The following is a 15,493-nucleotide window of genomic DNA, read 5'->3' on the forward strand; positions in this document are numbered from 1 at the left end:
ATGTATCATAGTTATATCATGGTTATATCAAAGATATATTAGTGGTAAATTAGAAGCATATTAAGTATATATTAAATATATATAAGTTTTATATTAGTAGTAAATCATATAATCATATATAAGAAGTTATATCAGTAGATATCAAAGTTATATTAGTGACATATCATTTGTATATCAATGGTAAATTAGAGACATATTAAGTTTATATCACATATATATAAATATTGTATCGATGTGATAAATCAATGGTCATCATACGTATATCAGTGGTAAGTAATGTTTGAAGTTTAGTAGATATCATCATTATATCAGAAGTAAATCAATTTTATATAATTATTATCAGTGGTATATCAGAAGAATATCAGTAGTTAGATATATTGCAGATATATTATAGATGTATATCATATGTATTGCAGGGTAAGTTGTAATTTTAAAATTGGATTTCCGTTTTTTGTTGGAAAAAATGCTATTTAAAAAAACTAAATGAAGTTGTTATTTTACTAAATATTTTTGCCATATTTACAACTACCCTTACAAAATTCTATATTATGTGGTTTTTGATTACATCGAAATAATATTTTGTTTTAGTTTATAACTTACATAAAAAATAAGGCAAAATACATTTCTGGTCCCTGAGGTTTGAGGTAGATGTCTATTTGGTCCATGAAGTTTCAAAATGAACACTTTTGGTGCCTGAGGTTTGAGGTAGGTGTTTAATTAATTGGTCCCTGAAATTTCAAAATGAACATTTTTGGTCCTCGAGGTTTAAAGTAAGTGTCAACTTGGTCTCTGAAATTTTAAAATGAACACTTTTGGTCATTCAAATTTGAGAAATAGTTCTAAATGGTCCTTGATTTCTTTTACTGTTAATTAACTAATATTAAAATGACGTGACAAACTGCAATTAAATTTTTTATTGTAGTTGCTGATGTGATAAATTATATTAATTAAATTATATATGTGTAGGTGATGGTGCTTTCTCCCTCCTCTCCTCATCTTTTCCTCTCTCTTTCTCTCACCCTTTTTCGGCGACCACAACGTCTTTGCCACCGCCGTCCACCATTCATACCTGACATATATCACTTAATTAATATAATTTGTCACATAAGTAACTACAATAAACAATTTAATTGCAATTTGTCACACGTCGTTATAATATTAGTTAATAATAGTAAAAAAATCAGGGACCATTCAGAACTATTTCTCAAACTTCAGGGACAAAAAATGTTAATTTTGAAACTTTAGGGACCAATTAGACACCTACCTTAAATCTCAGGCGCAAAAAGCGTTAATTTTGAAATTTAAGGGACCAATTAAACACGTACCTCACACCTCGAGATCAAAACTATATTTTGCTAAAAAAAAAAAAAAAAACTAGATTACGTGAATCTGCCGTTGAGGTGGACCCCAAGCATTTAATATTAAATTGACTAAAAGTAAAACCAAACACAAACAGTATTGGTGTGGGCCGGGGTTTTGGTTTTCTTCTTCAATTATTCAATTTTGTCGTCTCTCTACTTTCTTCCATCCACGGAAAGGATTCCCATTCTCATGTTCTCATCTTCATTTTTCTCTGCGTGATCTATCCTTCACAAGTTCATATTGTTATCGAGTTTACAATCAGGTGAAATGTTTCATCCCTTCACTACTTCCCATCTTTACATTATTTTCTTATCCATTTCTTTCTGATGTTCTTTTTCCTCTGTTTCTTAAGCTGAAATTACATATCTTTGTCTTATTGTCATTTTTATTGCAGTTGCTTGTTCTTGTGTGGACTTCTGCTGTGCAACTGCTTCAGTCTTAGCCAGAATTTCACTTCAGGTTAATTCGTTTTGGACGTTTGGCTTTTAAATTATATTTTGTGGGTTTTCTTTTCAAAGATCAAGTACGTGGGCCATGGAAATTCTTTATTCGATCATTGGAAAAATTGTCGAATTAACTGTTGAGCCCATTGGACGTGAACTTGGTTATCCATGTTTCATGACCAGCAACATTGAAAAACTCGAAAGTGAAGTTGAAAAACTGAAGAGAAATAGAGAATCAGTGCAAGATAGGGTCAATGTTGCAAGAAGAAATGCAGAAGACATAAAACTTGGTGTTGAGGAATGGCTAAGCGAAGTGGATGACATCGTTGAGAAATCTGTGATACTAGTCAATGCTAGTCAACAAGTTAGATTGTGCTTGAATTTGGTCCAACGACATAAGTTGAGTAAAAAGGCAAAGAAAATGGTTGAAGAGATTCTTGGGATGAAAGATGAATGGAGTTTCAATGAAGTGTCCTATAAGGGACATGTAACTGTTGGGAATTCATTGACGATAATACTAGATTTTCTTAATTTTGAATCAAGAAAGTCGATTGTGGAGCAAATCATGGATGCTCTCTTAGATAATAGTGTCAACATGATTGGAGTGTATGGGATGGGAGGTGTTGGCAAAACGATGCTGGTAAAAGAAATTTCAAGAACAGTTATGGAGGAAAAATCGTTGGATCAAGTGATAACATTGACAGTGAGTCAGACACCAGATTTGAAAAGCATTCAAGGACAAATAGCTGATATGTTAGGTTTAAAGTTCGATCAAGAAACTATAGAAGGAAGAGCACTAAAACTATACAAGAGGTTGAAGATGGAAAACAATATCCTGATTGTGTTTGATGATATTTGGGAGCATATTGATTTGGAAACAATAGGAATCCCAATTGTTCCACAACACACAGGATGCAAGCTCTTATTTACCTCAAGGGATAAACATGTATTATCTAATGAGATGTACATTAATAAAATTTTTGAGATAAAAGTTCTAGAAGAAGACGAGTCATGGAATTTATTCAAGAAAATAGTTGGTGAAATTGTTGAAACGTATGATTTGAAATCTATAGCTATTCAAATGGTGAAGGAATGTGCACATTTGCCAATTGCTATTACTACCGTTGCTAAAGCATTACGAAATAAATCCTCACCTATTTGGAAAGATGCCTTAGATCAACTAAAAAATCCTGTGGCTGTAAATATTAGAGAAATGAATAAGAAAGTGTATTCATCGCTGAAATTAAGTTATGACTACTTACAAGGTAAAGAGGTCAAATTACTATTTTTGCTTTGTAGTATGTTTCCAGAAGATTTTCTCATTAAGGTTGAAGACTTGCATATATACGCTATGGGCATGGGTTTCTTGCATGGTGTTCGCACTATGGCACAAGGACGGTGTAGGATAACAAAATTGGTTGATGATCTCATATCTTCTTCATTGCTTTTGCAATCTGAATTTGACAATGTTGTGAAAATGCATGATATAGTTCGTGATGTAGCCATATCAATTGCATCTAATGATGACCAAATTCGTACATTAAGCTATGTGAAAAGGTTGAACGAATGAGAAGAAGAGAAAATATCAGATACTGCAGTGTACTTAGATGTTAAAGATTTGCATAGTCTTCCCCAGAAGTTAATGTTACCCAAAGTTCAATTATTAATGTTACATGGACGATTGGTTGGGAGACCTGAGTTGGCACACAATTTGGTTGGGAGACATGAGTTGGCACACAATTTTTTTGAAGAAACGAAAGAGCTGAAAGGTTTAGAATTGAAAGGCATGAAAGTTTCTCTATCAGCACAATGGCTTTACTCCTTTGCAAATGTTAGGTCATTACATTTGGTTCGTTGTGAATTGGGGAACATAGATATGATTGGTGAGTTAAAAAAGCTTGAAATCCTCAGTTTTAAAGAATCTAACATCATCCAAATTCCTATGACGATAAGTCAATTGACGCTGTTGAAAGTGTTTGATTTATCATTTTGCAACAAACTAAAAGTAATTCCACCAAATATTCTTTCAAAGTTGACAAAGCTAGAAGAATTAAATTTGAAAACTTTCATGGGATGGGAAGGAGAAGAATTGAATAAAGAACGAAAGAATGCTAGTCTTTCTGAGCTCAGGTGCTTGCCAAACCTTTCTACTATAAGTCTAGTGATTCAAGATGAAAAAATTATGCCAAAACAATTGTTTTCGAGAGAGTTGACTTTAGAAAAGTTCAACATTACCATCGGAATCCACGAAGCAAAGATTCGTTTGCATAATCAGTTCTCTAGAACGTTGTGGCTGAAGATGGAATCAGGAAGTTGTTTGGATGATTGGATAGAATTAGTGTTAAAGAGGTGTGAAAAACTGCATTTAGTTGGATCAATTGGTGCAAGAGTTTTCCCGTTTGAATTAGATGAAAATGAGTCTTCGCATTTGAAGCATCTCCACCTTTTGAATAATCCAGAATAAAAGCATTTAATCCATCAACAGAACAAGCCTTTACGAAAAATCTTATCCAATCTGGAGGACCTACAACTGTACAAGTTGGAGAATTTGGAGAGTATAATTCATGGGCATGTCACAAAACTTCCTTTCAACAAGTTGAGGAGAGTAAGTGTAGACGATTGTAAAAGATTGGGAACTCTGTTTTACAACTGCATCTTGGATGACATTTTGAATCTTGAAAGCATTACTATTTGGAACTGTAAGATGTTGGAAGTGATCGCTGTGATGGAAAGCAAAGAGACAACTGCCACTATAGAGTTTCCGCACTTGAAGACTTTATCTCTAGATTACGTACCACGGGTTCGATGTTTTTGGTCCCAAATGGAACGAATCGGAGAATCAAATTTAGAAAAAGTCGAGACAAGCAAAATAAGCAATGAGGGTTCATTCTTCAGCGAAGAGGTAAGCTCCTTAAATTTCAACCATTTTGTATTCACAATAACACATTTTATGTATCATATACACCCAACTTTTTTATTATTATTATTTTGTTTCCTTGTCAAAACTTATGTTTATATTTGAGTGAAATTAAATTTTTGTCACCTTTTGTAAGTTTCAATTGGGTCACCATGATTATAAAATTTTTAATTATAGTCTTTATATAGTTTGAGTTAGTTTCAATTTAGTTCATGAGATTTGAATTTGGGTTAGTTTCAATTTGGATCATGAGATTTGAACTTAATTTCATATATCCGTGAGTGTCTGGACTAGTTTGTACATCGACTTATTTTTTTAGTGGGTGAAACACAATTTATAAACAATACGTAAGATTTAACAAAATTTAGGGTTTAGATTGGAATTAAGTCTAAACTCTAAAGATAAAAAACTATAAAGACTAAATAGAAACTTTATTGACTAAGTTAGAAACTTCTAAAATTATAAGGATAAAATTGAAACTATATCTCAAACCATAGGGCAAGTTTTTTCTAGATAGAGTTTTAATTTTAGTAGCACCCAGAATTTTTCTCTCCAGAGTGAGAGTAGGAGACCTGCCTATGTGCAGGAAGCGCCATCATATTCCTCTGGGTTTGTTCTGAGGGTGCTTGTTTTGCAGAAAGATAGTTTGTTAACCAAAATGAATATTGATGACATTACCTATCAATGGAGGAAGATGAAGCTCACCTCTGAGGAGGAGGAGGCGGCTGATTTGAGCAGTCATTTTCCTTCCTTACTGATCATATTTGGAAATATATCCAAGGTTGAAAAGGTGACCTTTTTTTCGGTGGGAGGAAAGGAAATACTTATAAAGGCGGTGCCATGAAAGGTACCTTGGCCTTCCAGCTTCTCTATCACGTAAGAAAAAACAGTCATTTTCCTTCCTTACTAATTGTATTTGGAAATATATCCAAGGCTATAAAGGTGACCTCTTTTCGACGGGAGGAAAGGCAATACTCATAAAGGCGGTGGTGCAAGCTATTCCAACATATGCGATGGGCCGTTTTAGGCTTCCAAAAGGATTTATTCAGGCTTCCAAAAGGATTTATTCAATATGACTGTAATAGATTGATGGCAAGGTTCTAGTGGGGTGGAGGCATGGAGCGGAGACAGGTCCACTGGGTCATGTGGAAGGCATTGTGTGTGTCTAAATTTAAGGGTGGCGTTGGCTTTTGGGATCTCGAACTTTTTAACAAAGCTCTTCTAGCAGAGCAAGGCTGGCGGATTATGACTAAGCCGAACTCTCTACTAGCTTTGGCTCTAAAAATAAAATATTTTGCTGACTGTTCCTTTTTAGAGGCCTCGGCAAGGAAACAAGATTCTTTTATTTGGAAGAGTATTATGTGGGGGGAAGCAACTTCTTTCTAAAGGTATCCAGTGGAGGGTTGGAAATGGTGATCAAGTTTTTCTCCAAAGAGGCAAATGGGTGCCTAGGCCAGGGTCATTTACTACTACGTTTCCCTATAGGGGAGGGGAGCTTCTGATAAGAAAGTCTCTTCTCTCATTCTTCCAAATGGTGGGTGGGATAGAAATGAGGTTACAAATAACTTTCCCGAGGAGGATGTGCAGTTAATCCTCAATATACACTTCCAAAGAGAAGGGTTGAGGATTCTTTATTATGGCATTACTCCCAAGATGACATCTATACCGTGAAAAGTGGCAGTCGAATTTTCAGGTTATGTTTCAATAGTGGAAGGAGTTGTGGTCGCTTAATGTGCCTAGCAAAATGAAAGTGTTTGGGTGGAAAGCCTTTAAAGATTTCCTCTCGACGGGAACAACCCTTACTAATCGAGGAATGGATGTAGACAGTAAATGTTTTAAATATGGTGGGATGGCTGAGATCCCATGTCATGCTATATGGAGTTGTAAATAGTAAACACAATAGACATCTTTGGAAGGAAACACCTTTTTCCTATATGAATCACCCTGAGAGGTTTCACTCTATGGCTGATCTATTGTGGTGGTTTTGGTTAGCTCTCTCTTTGGTTGTTCTTAGCTATATGTTGGGAAATCTGGGGAAACAGAAATAAGGAAAGGTTTGGCGAGGGTGGTGTTAGTTGCAATCAGAGAGATGTCTGGAAATGGGTTGCATCCTACATTATCAGTATAAAACGACTCATATGCGGGTTAGAAGTGGAGACCCAAAACAATTACTGATAATGGTGTTCGGCTGAGGCGGTGCCCCCGCAATGAAGATTATCTGAAATTAGACACAGACATTGCTATTAGGAAAGGAAGAAAACTGAATGGAAATTGGAGCTGTTATTTGGAATATGAGGGGTGAAGTTACGTTCACCTTCTCAAAAGAGGTTTCCTTTATGTGTGTGACTCCATGGTGGCGGAAGCTTTCGCAATCCGTGAAAGTTTGTCTGAAGCAATCAAGCTGGGCTTCTTCCATATTGAAATTGAACCAGATTAACTCTTGGTGATTAGAAGATTGGAGGATAATGCTGTTGATAAAACTGAATTAAGGTATGATTTTGGGGGAAATTACTGAGTTAACAGCTTACCTTACAAATGTGAAATTCTCCCAGTGTCTCTGTGCATGCAATCGGTTTGCACATGAACTGGCGAGGTTGGCCGTCGACAATGGTTTTTCTGGTGCGTGGATTGAAGTGGTGCCTTCTCCTCTTCCAGCGATCTGGGTGGCAGAGTCCAATGGCGTCGGGCTGTGTTAATTGCTTTTTGTTGTCTTTGCTGTCCTTTAGTTACTGTAAAAAAAAAAAAAAAAAAAAAATCTGAAACCATAAGGACCAAAAGCTGGGAAACTATTCTTCAGTCCTTGACGATTTTTCGATTGGTTTCGGTAATTTTAAATGACTATATTAAGTTTATGTTCTTCTTAGCATGTTTTTATGAGTAATGGTTATATTGATGGTTGTCCTAGCTAAATTGTCAAATTATGTAAATTGTAGGTATTGCTCCCTAATTTGGTGGAATTGAAAATTAGAACAGCAGACAATTTGAAGATTATATGGCACAACGTACTCGTTTCTAATTCATTTTCCAAACTCGAAAGGGTAGAAATTGAGTCATGCAATAATATTGAAAAAGTTTTCCCTCCAAATATAATGAGAGTACTATCCTGCTTTAAATCCTCCAAGTATATTTTTATTTTTTTATAAATAAATTGTTTCAAATTTATAGTATGATCAATTATTTTTGTCAGTGTGATTTCTAAAGAATTATCTTTGAGATTTGTTTATATAATTTCTTGAAATAGTTATTCATATTGTCCTAAAATATATATATATTTTTTTTACTCTCAAGGTTTGAAAACTAAGAAAATTAGATTTATTGTCGTGGTCAACAAAGTTTGGGAGAATGATTATGATTCAAGTAATTATAGTTTGTTTATACAATAGATAATTTGGCTATTTCATCTAATATTACTAATGACTTAACAACCAAGATTACAGTTTTTTTTTTATATATATTTTACAGGTTGATGTGTTCTTATGCGGATCAAAATTCTGAAGCTTGTCCTGTGTGTTTAGAGCTCAATGAAGAATACACCACAGAAAAAATTTACACTTCTTCGGGATGAGTAAATTCCATAAGGTGGAGAAGAAGTTGTGGTGGTGGGGATGAGAGATAATCCTGGGTCGAAGGCAGCCTTTAATTGACTTCACTGAAAAAAGACCATCGGTGGAAAGAGTCCATTTGGGAGAATCTTTCCCGCGAAAATTCGTCGGAATGGGAAAGGTAGAGGATCGGAGAGACCATTGTACTTGTTCCCTCTCGAATAACGGTCTTGTTGGAGTGAAATTCCAACAACCAAAGTCCATATCCCAAACATGCATATCAAAATTAAATGGATCATTCATCATTTTAAGAATTTATACCCAATAGAGGTCAGTTTATTCAATTTAATTTTCTTCAAATATTTTGGAGTTAGATATAAAATGCCATAGGACTAGCTGCTTAATCCTTGTGTTGCAAGAACACAAGTGCACCATGAAAATTTGGTTTTGGGAGGATGCAAAAGGATGACTACTATAATTCTAACTGTAAGAAAAGCCTCGATATTTTTGTCTTGATAATTTTTCTAAACTGATATTGCATTCGGATGGTCTGAACTATGTAGATATGTAGATATTGAGAATTGTTTTGAAATGAAGGATTTTTTCTCTTGAAATGGTAAGCATTATTCCTCACTTAAAATTCTAAAATATTTGATTACATCGTGACAATAAATAACGTTTCCTCCCAAAAGATTTATAGACGAGGGTCGTTGCTGAAGATATTAATGTCATTTTCCGGCAAGCAAGCTTGAGAGGATGATTGTGATGGTACCATTCATTCAATATTTGTTTATCGAACAGAACAGGTGTTATGGTCCTCTTAAACTGTGTTAAATAAAGTCCCGTCGAAATCCTGACATTATGTATTGACTAAAATTGCATACCTTTGGTTTAGTGATATATGTATATATGTATTGGTGTGATTTTGTTGTGAATGGTATTAATGCAGAATTTGGAGGAAAACCAGGCTGATCATCATGCTGAGGAATTCTCATTATTTAATAGTTTAATCCATAATGAAGGTGAGTCACACTTGAAATCCCCTGTATATGTGTTGAGATGTCTTAATTTTTCTGTCAATTTGAAGGGAAAATGGCAAAAGCTGATGGATGGTTGATTGCAGAATTGGGGAAGATGTTGGATAATTCATTTTGGGGTGATTGAAGATTCTCTTATTAATTTCTTGTTCTACCTATCATCTCATCAACCGCATTCCAATATTGATTGCAATGCGGAAAACTTGGACTTGGACCATTTGATGATTCATTGCCCTTTGGCTTTCACTTCCACTATTTGCCATCTTCTATTTCTATTCCAATCATTCCACATCTCCACATTGAAGATTTTCTAAACAAGTGCCGTGATGATTTTCTTTTCTTTTGGATATATTCTTTAAAAAACACATGATTGGAGAGGAATTCAACCGTCTCGCGTTTTGGATGTCTCCAGATCTTTTTGGTCATCGATATCTCAGTCATTTCTCTTAATTGGAGAACTTTAATCCAGCTCCCTCTTTTTTGTTGTATGTTTTTCACCTACCTCCTTTCATAAAATGATGTATTTTTTATCCAAAAAAAGTGCATTCCAATATTAAGTTCATGATGACAAATGTATACATATATTGTAAAGAAAAATGGAACAACCAGAAGTTATTTGTAAATTCTTGGATATTTTGTACTATCGTAGAGAAAACCAAAGAGTTTATTACATATGTATATACGTATACATTTGGGGCAAGAGCTTTGGGGCAAGAGCACTGGTGCAAATTGAAGTTTTTGTTTTGAAAGGATGCAAAAGGATAACTTCAATGCTTTTGTGTTGATCAAGTTTCTAAATTGATATTACATTCTCTTGTCTAAAACTATGTAGATATTGAGATCCTGAAATAAAGGATTTTTTCTCTGGGCACACCTTATTTTTATTTAAAATTTGAAAATATTTTATTAATATTGTGACAATAATTAATATTTCCTCCCAAAAGATTTAGATGAGGATCATCACCAAAGATAGACAAGTTGAAGAGGATTATAAGATAAATAGACAGTGTCTTAAATATTAGATTAAGTATAACGATTAAACGACACGGTGGTAGCGTTTGAACCTCCAAACTTAATAATTGAGAGAGAAAAATTAAAGGCTTGTTTGGTAACGCGTTCCCTGCTTTTTGTTTCTGTCTCTTCATTTGTAATAAAGAAAAAGGAATTGCATGGTCTCAATATCCATTCATTAAAGTATGATGAAACAACTTTTTATTTATGTTTTGGAACAAATTGAAAATGGAAATAACAAACAATAAACTTGTTTCCAAAATTTCTATACAAGAAACATAATTAATCGTAAAATACTTAAAATTTCTAAAAAGTAAAAGAAAATGTTACCATACCAGGCGTGAGTGGCAGTAGAAGTTTGTAGGTTTGTTTCTACAAAGCCCTCACGTCTTTTTTTTATTTTATTTTTATCCTTTATTCTCATCTTTTCATATATTATCTTTTATAATAAGCTCAGCTTTTCATTTATTTATTATTATTATTTAATTATTTCTTCACCAAAGTGGGCGGCTCCATCCAACTTTGCCGGCCACTTACTCTTTTCCTTCCTTTCTTAATTATTATTGTATTTTTTAATCTATATTTGTTATCGTGCTTCAGTTACATAATTATAAAAAATGTCTCAAATAGAAAATAAATATTTTTTAAACCATTGCTTTTTCAGATTCCTAAATGGAGCTATTGTCAAGGGGAATTCTTTTCTTGAATGGTGAGAATATATCTGATACTATTAAATAGTTAGAAACACCTTTATTATCAAATAACTTAACAAATTAAAAACCTCAACTCATTACTCTTAGACAAAGAGAAGAAGATTATAGAATGGATGGATGAACAAGAAAGTTCTCACTTAAGGAGAAAATAAATATTTTGATGAAGAAATTAAGAGATACAATTGAGCAAAATACATTATATAATTAGCACAAAAATAAAATCGTTAATTTTAAACTTAAAATAAAAAAAATTCAGTTACAAATCCAAAATAAAATTTAAAGTTAAATATATATTTTAGTCACTAATGTTTTACTGAGCTATACTCATTTTCGCGGTAAATATTAGAATTGATTGATGATAAATTTATAATGATGTAATACATAATTAATAAGTGAAATTTAGAGAAGGGAAATAGATCATGAACAAGAAAACTTGAAATTTGAACTAATTGATTAGAAATTTAGACGGGATTTTTCTTTCTTATTAGATGATATGTTTTCTCTCTTCTAAAATTTTTGGTACAACAAATTGGGAATATAGGGGTGAGGTTTGAACCTCCAACTCGAGGAGAAATTATGTTCATGTTGACCTATAAAACTGGTAATTGATAAGTCGATAAGTTGTATGTAAAATATCATTTCTAATATTCTTTTGATCATATATTATAAAAAATATTAATAACATAATATAATATAAAAGTGTAAGATTTAATTTTTTATAAGGTTGGATACGGGTCATATATAGAATTAGATTAAAAGCTACCCAACTTCTTTTGGTAAAGTTTCGGCCTAGTGCTCTTTTTTTTAATATTTTCTCTCCATTTGTTAAATATTTCCAATATCTCACAACAACAAACATAAGGATCTTTAGTATTTTTATATTTTTACTTTCAAATATATATATACACTAATTTGATTTTATATTATAATTATTTGTATACTGAATATTATCGGTATGCATAGACTAAATAAAAGGGGTCTTTTTATAACTATTATAAACCAATGCAAACAAGACAACATACCATTCATTCAAAAAGTATGTGAGAAACATACAAGAGGAGGAGGCTATATGAAAGCACTCCAATTAAGAGAGATGGTAGCAATAATATCACAATTGCAAAAGTAAGTCTATTTAGATGACCAGGATGAAAAGACCATTTTAATATCGTCTCAAAGATGAGATGATGATCTAGAGATTTCCGAGAAGAGGCGATAATTTCTTTCTGCCATATATGCCACACGATAGAGGTAATGACATTGCACCAAAGCACTATTCTGCTATTTGAAGGAGGAATATTAATACATTATGTTCATAACATCGATTCGGTAGCACCATGGAAATATATATTATATTAAATTAGTATAGGGATTAAATATAGATATTTAAATTAGTTTAGAGATTAAATAAAGATATTATAGCCAGCAGCTTAGCGGTAATTCGCATATACCTCGAACCAACAGTTGTGAGTTCGAATCCACTCCCCAACATATACTTGAATCTCTTCATTCAAAATTAATAATTCTACGATCACTCTAAATGAGACCCTAATCTCTTTTCTCTAAAACACGCCCAAATTTCTTTTCTTTTCTATGTCAGTGATGTATTCTGTCTCACGATGTATTTTTTCCATTTTCATTTTATATTTTTTTTAGCACGCATCTGTTTCCTTTGTTGAGAAATAAAAAGGGAGAAAAATGTAGGAATAAAATAAATAAAATATGAAACAAAGAAGTGAGATAGACCTTGAAATTTGAAAGTACAAAAAGAACAATAGTTAGAAGTTGGAAGGACTAATTTGAACAAAAATAGAAAATACAACATCAAAATAATATTTTAACCCATAAAAATAAAAGAAAGGGGAGAGAGAGAAGTGAAAGGAGGGAAAGTGGGATGAAAAAGTGTAAAAAAGAAATTAAAAAAGAAAATTAGAAAAATAACATTTGGGAAAAATAAACTCCCACTAGTAAACTCATATTTTAATATCACATCAAACGACATGTAAACTTAGTTGAAATAAATCATTAAATTAAACGTTTAAAAGAGCAGGAAATGAATGAAAGGAAACCAAACAATGGGTATTCTTCTTCCATTATTAAATTTGGGCATCACTACTTTTATCCTTCGAGTGTAAGCATTCCCATCATCGGTCTCCGATCTTCATTTTTAAGACATAAAATCAGTTGTTGAGAATTATTGAAAAATTTGAGGTGATACGAGTCGATGAAGGTCGACATGTTAGATCGTGCTCAAATTTGGTTCAATGACACTGGTTTAGTAGAACAGCAAAGAAAGGCAGATGTCGTTTTTTAGATGAAAAAGACCGGAGTTTTGGTCAAGTGTTCTCTAATGTCGCAGCTCTCTCATTGGTTGAGTGTTCATTTGAAAAAACAAAAAAAATCTGATTTTTTAAATTTTGTATCAAGAAAGTTGACTATGCAACAAATCATGATGCGGGCGTAGCAAAACAATGCTACAAAAAGAAATTTTGAGAAAAATTATGCTCTAGATCTCTCTTGCCCTCACAATCTCTCATTTAATGATCTCTCTAATCAGCGAGTCTCTCTCGTTTCCTCAGTCTTGCCACATGGAAGACAGAGGAAGGTCGGTGGGAGTACACATTCAAAATCGATCTCTATACTAAAGTCGAATTTAAACTAACTTTGAACATCGAAATCTTTGTTCTCTTATTGAGGTCTTCTCTAGCCAAGTGACTCCCAACCAATTTTTTCTCATTCCATCACACTCACTTCCTTAGTCTTCCATACATATGGATTTTTCGAATTGAGTATGTTCACTTCAAGTAATTATTATAAATAAAACTATATTTTATGCTTTAATTTTTTTAAGAACTTGTTTTTTTTAGTAAAACATGTGAGGGAGGAGACTCGAACTCAAAATCTCTTGATTGGAGATATATGCCAATTATCGTTGAGCTATGTTTGCTTTAGTTTAAGGATTTGTTAAGTTGAAATAAATTGATAGATTAAGAATAAACTATAAACTAAAAGAGTTTTAAATTATATTTTGGCAGTTAAATATACTATTTTGATGAATTTACTTTCAACCTTGATTTATATTGGTATCTATAATTTCGAAAGGTTTATTTTAGTCCATGTACTTTCAAAAAATTCGTTTTTGATCTTATACTCTTAAAAATCGATTATTTTGTATTTGAAAAATTCTAAACACAAATTATACACATAAATAGAAACCATTTATCATAAAGTTAAAAGGGTGAATGATGTGAATCTTGCATCTACACATGTTGCAATTAATATGGACACTAAGTATTTAATGCTATTTTAAGAGGTCATGAGTTCAAATTTTCTGTATTTTATTTATTTATGTTATATATATGAATACCCCACTTTGTGCTTAAAATTTTTTTATATTTTAATGTTTTTTTTTTTTTTTTGAGAAAATCTATATTTTAATGGGGCACTTGCAAATATGGCCAAAAAATTTAGTAAAATAAGCAAAATAGCAACCACACTTAGTTTTTTCAAATATAGCATTTTTTTTCCAAAAAAAATGGATGTCCAATTATAAAATTACAAATTTACCCTTTAATATATCCGATATATCTGTAATATATTTGACCTCTGACATATATCTCTGATATACCACTGATATAATAATGATATACAATTGATTTATTTATGATATAACCATGATATCTACTCAACTTCTAACATGTCTTATCACTGATATACGTATGATAATCATTGATTTACTACGCTGATACAACACATATATATGTGATATGTATCTAATTTACCATTGATATATAAATGATATACCATTGATATAACTATGATATCTACTGATATAACTTCTTATATGATTATATGATTTACCATTAATATAACATTGATATATACTTAATATGCTTCTAATTTACCACTTATATACCTCTGATGTAACCATCATATCTACTAATATAACTATGGTACATGTGTGTTGATATAATACTATTATGTCCAATATTTGTTTCAGACAAAAACAATGGTGCAAAATTTTTTATTTTTTATTTTTGAAATATAAAGTTATTATATAAAAGGTTTACGTGGACCATGCACGTCCAAAAAGTCAAGTTAAAATTTTGATATACTTTATAAATTTAAACGGTTGATATCCCTTATATTTAGTATATAATTAATATTAATATTGAATAAATAGTAGTGATATAGTAATCAACATTATTGATAATATTAGTATATTAATCAACAAATTGAAATGGTAAACTAGAATTTAAACAGTTGATATACCACTAAAAATTAAACATTTGATATATCTTATATTTAGTATATTAGTTGAAAATATATTTAGTATATCATAAATTATAATGACATCAGATATATATATTATATGTATAATACGTACATTTGATGTATATCAGTGATATATCTAATAATGTATATCATTGGTACATCTGATACTGTATATTAGAGGTACATCAAATGTATA

At 32.0% G+C, this 15,493-nt stretch overlaps 1 pseudogene across 1 annotated transcript; it reads left to right on the forward strand.

Moving 5' to 3' along the window:
• The first annotated feature begins 1,480 nt into the window (after nucleotides 1-1,480).
• On the forward strand, nucleotides 1,481-9,553 carry LOC111018807 (putative disease resistance protein At4g27220; annotated as a pseudogene). Its single transcript, XR_015793078.1, has 4 exons — nucleotides 1,481-1,624; nucleotides 1,757-4,707; nucleotides 7,656-7,724; nucleotides 8,185-9,553. The product of XR_015793078.1 is annotated as a putative disease resistance protein At4g27220 (transcript).
• Nucleotides 9,554-15,493: the final 5,940 nt, after the last annotated feature.

Source organism: Momordica charantia (genome assembly GCF_013281855.1).
Source record: "Momordica charantia cultivar OHB3-1 chromosome 8 unlocalized genomic scaffold, Mcharantia_2.0 BLBB01000008.1, whole genome shotgun sequence".
Classification (NCBI taxonomy): domain Eukaryota; kingdom Viridiplantae; phylum Streptophyta; class Magnoliopsida; order Cucurbitales; family Cucurbitaceae; genus Momordica; species Momordica charantia.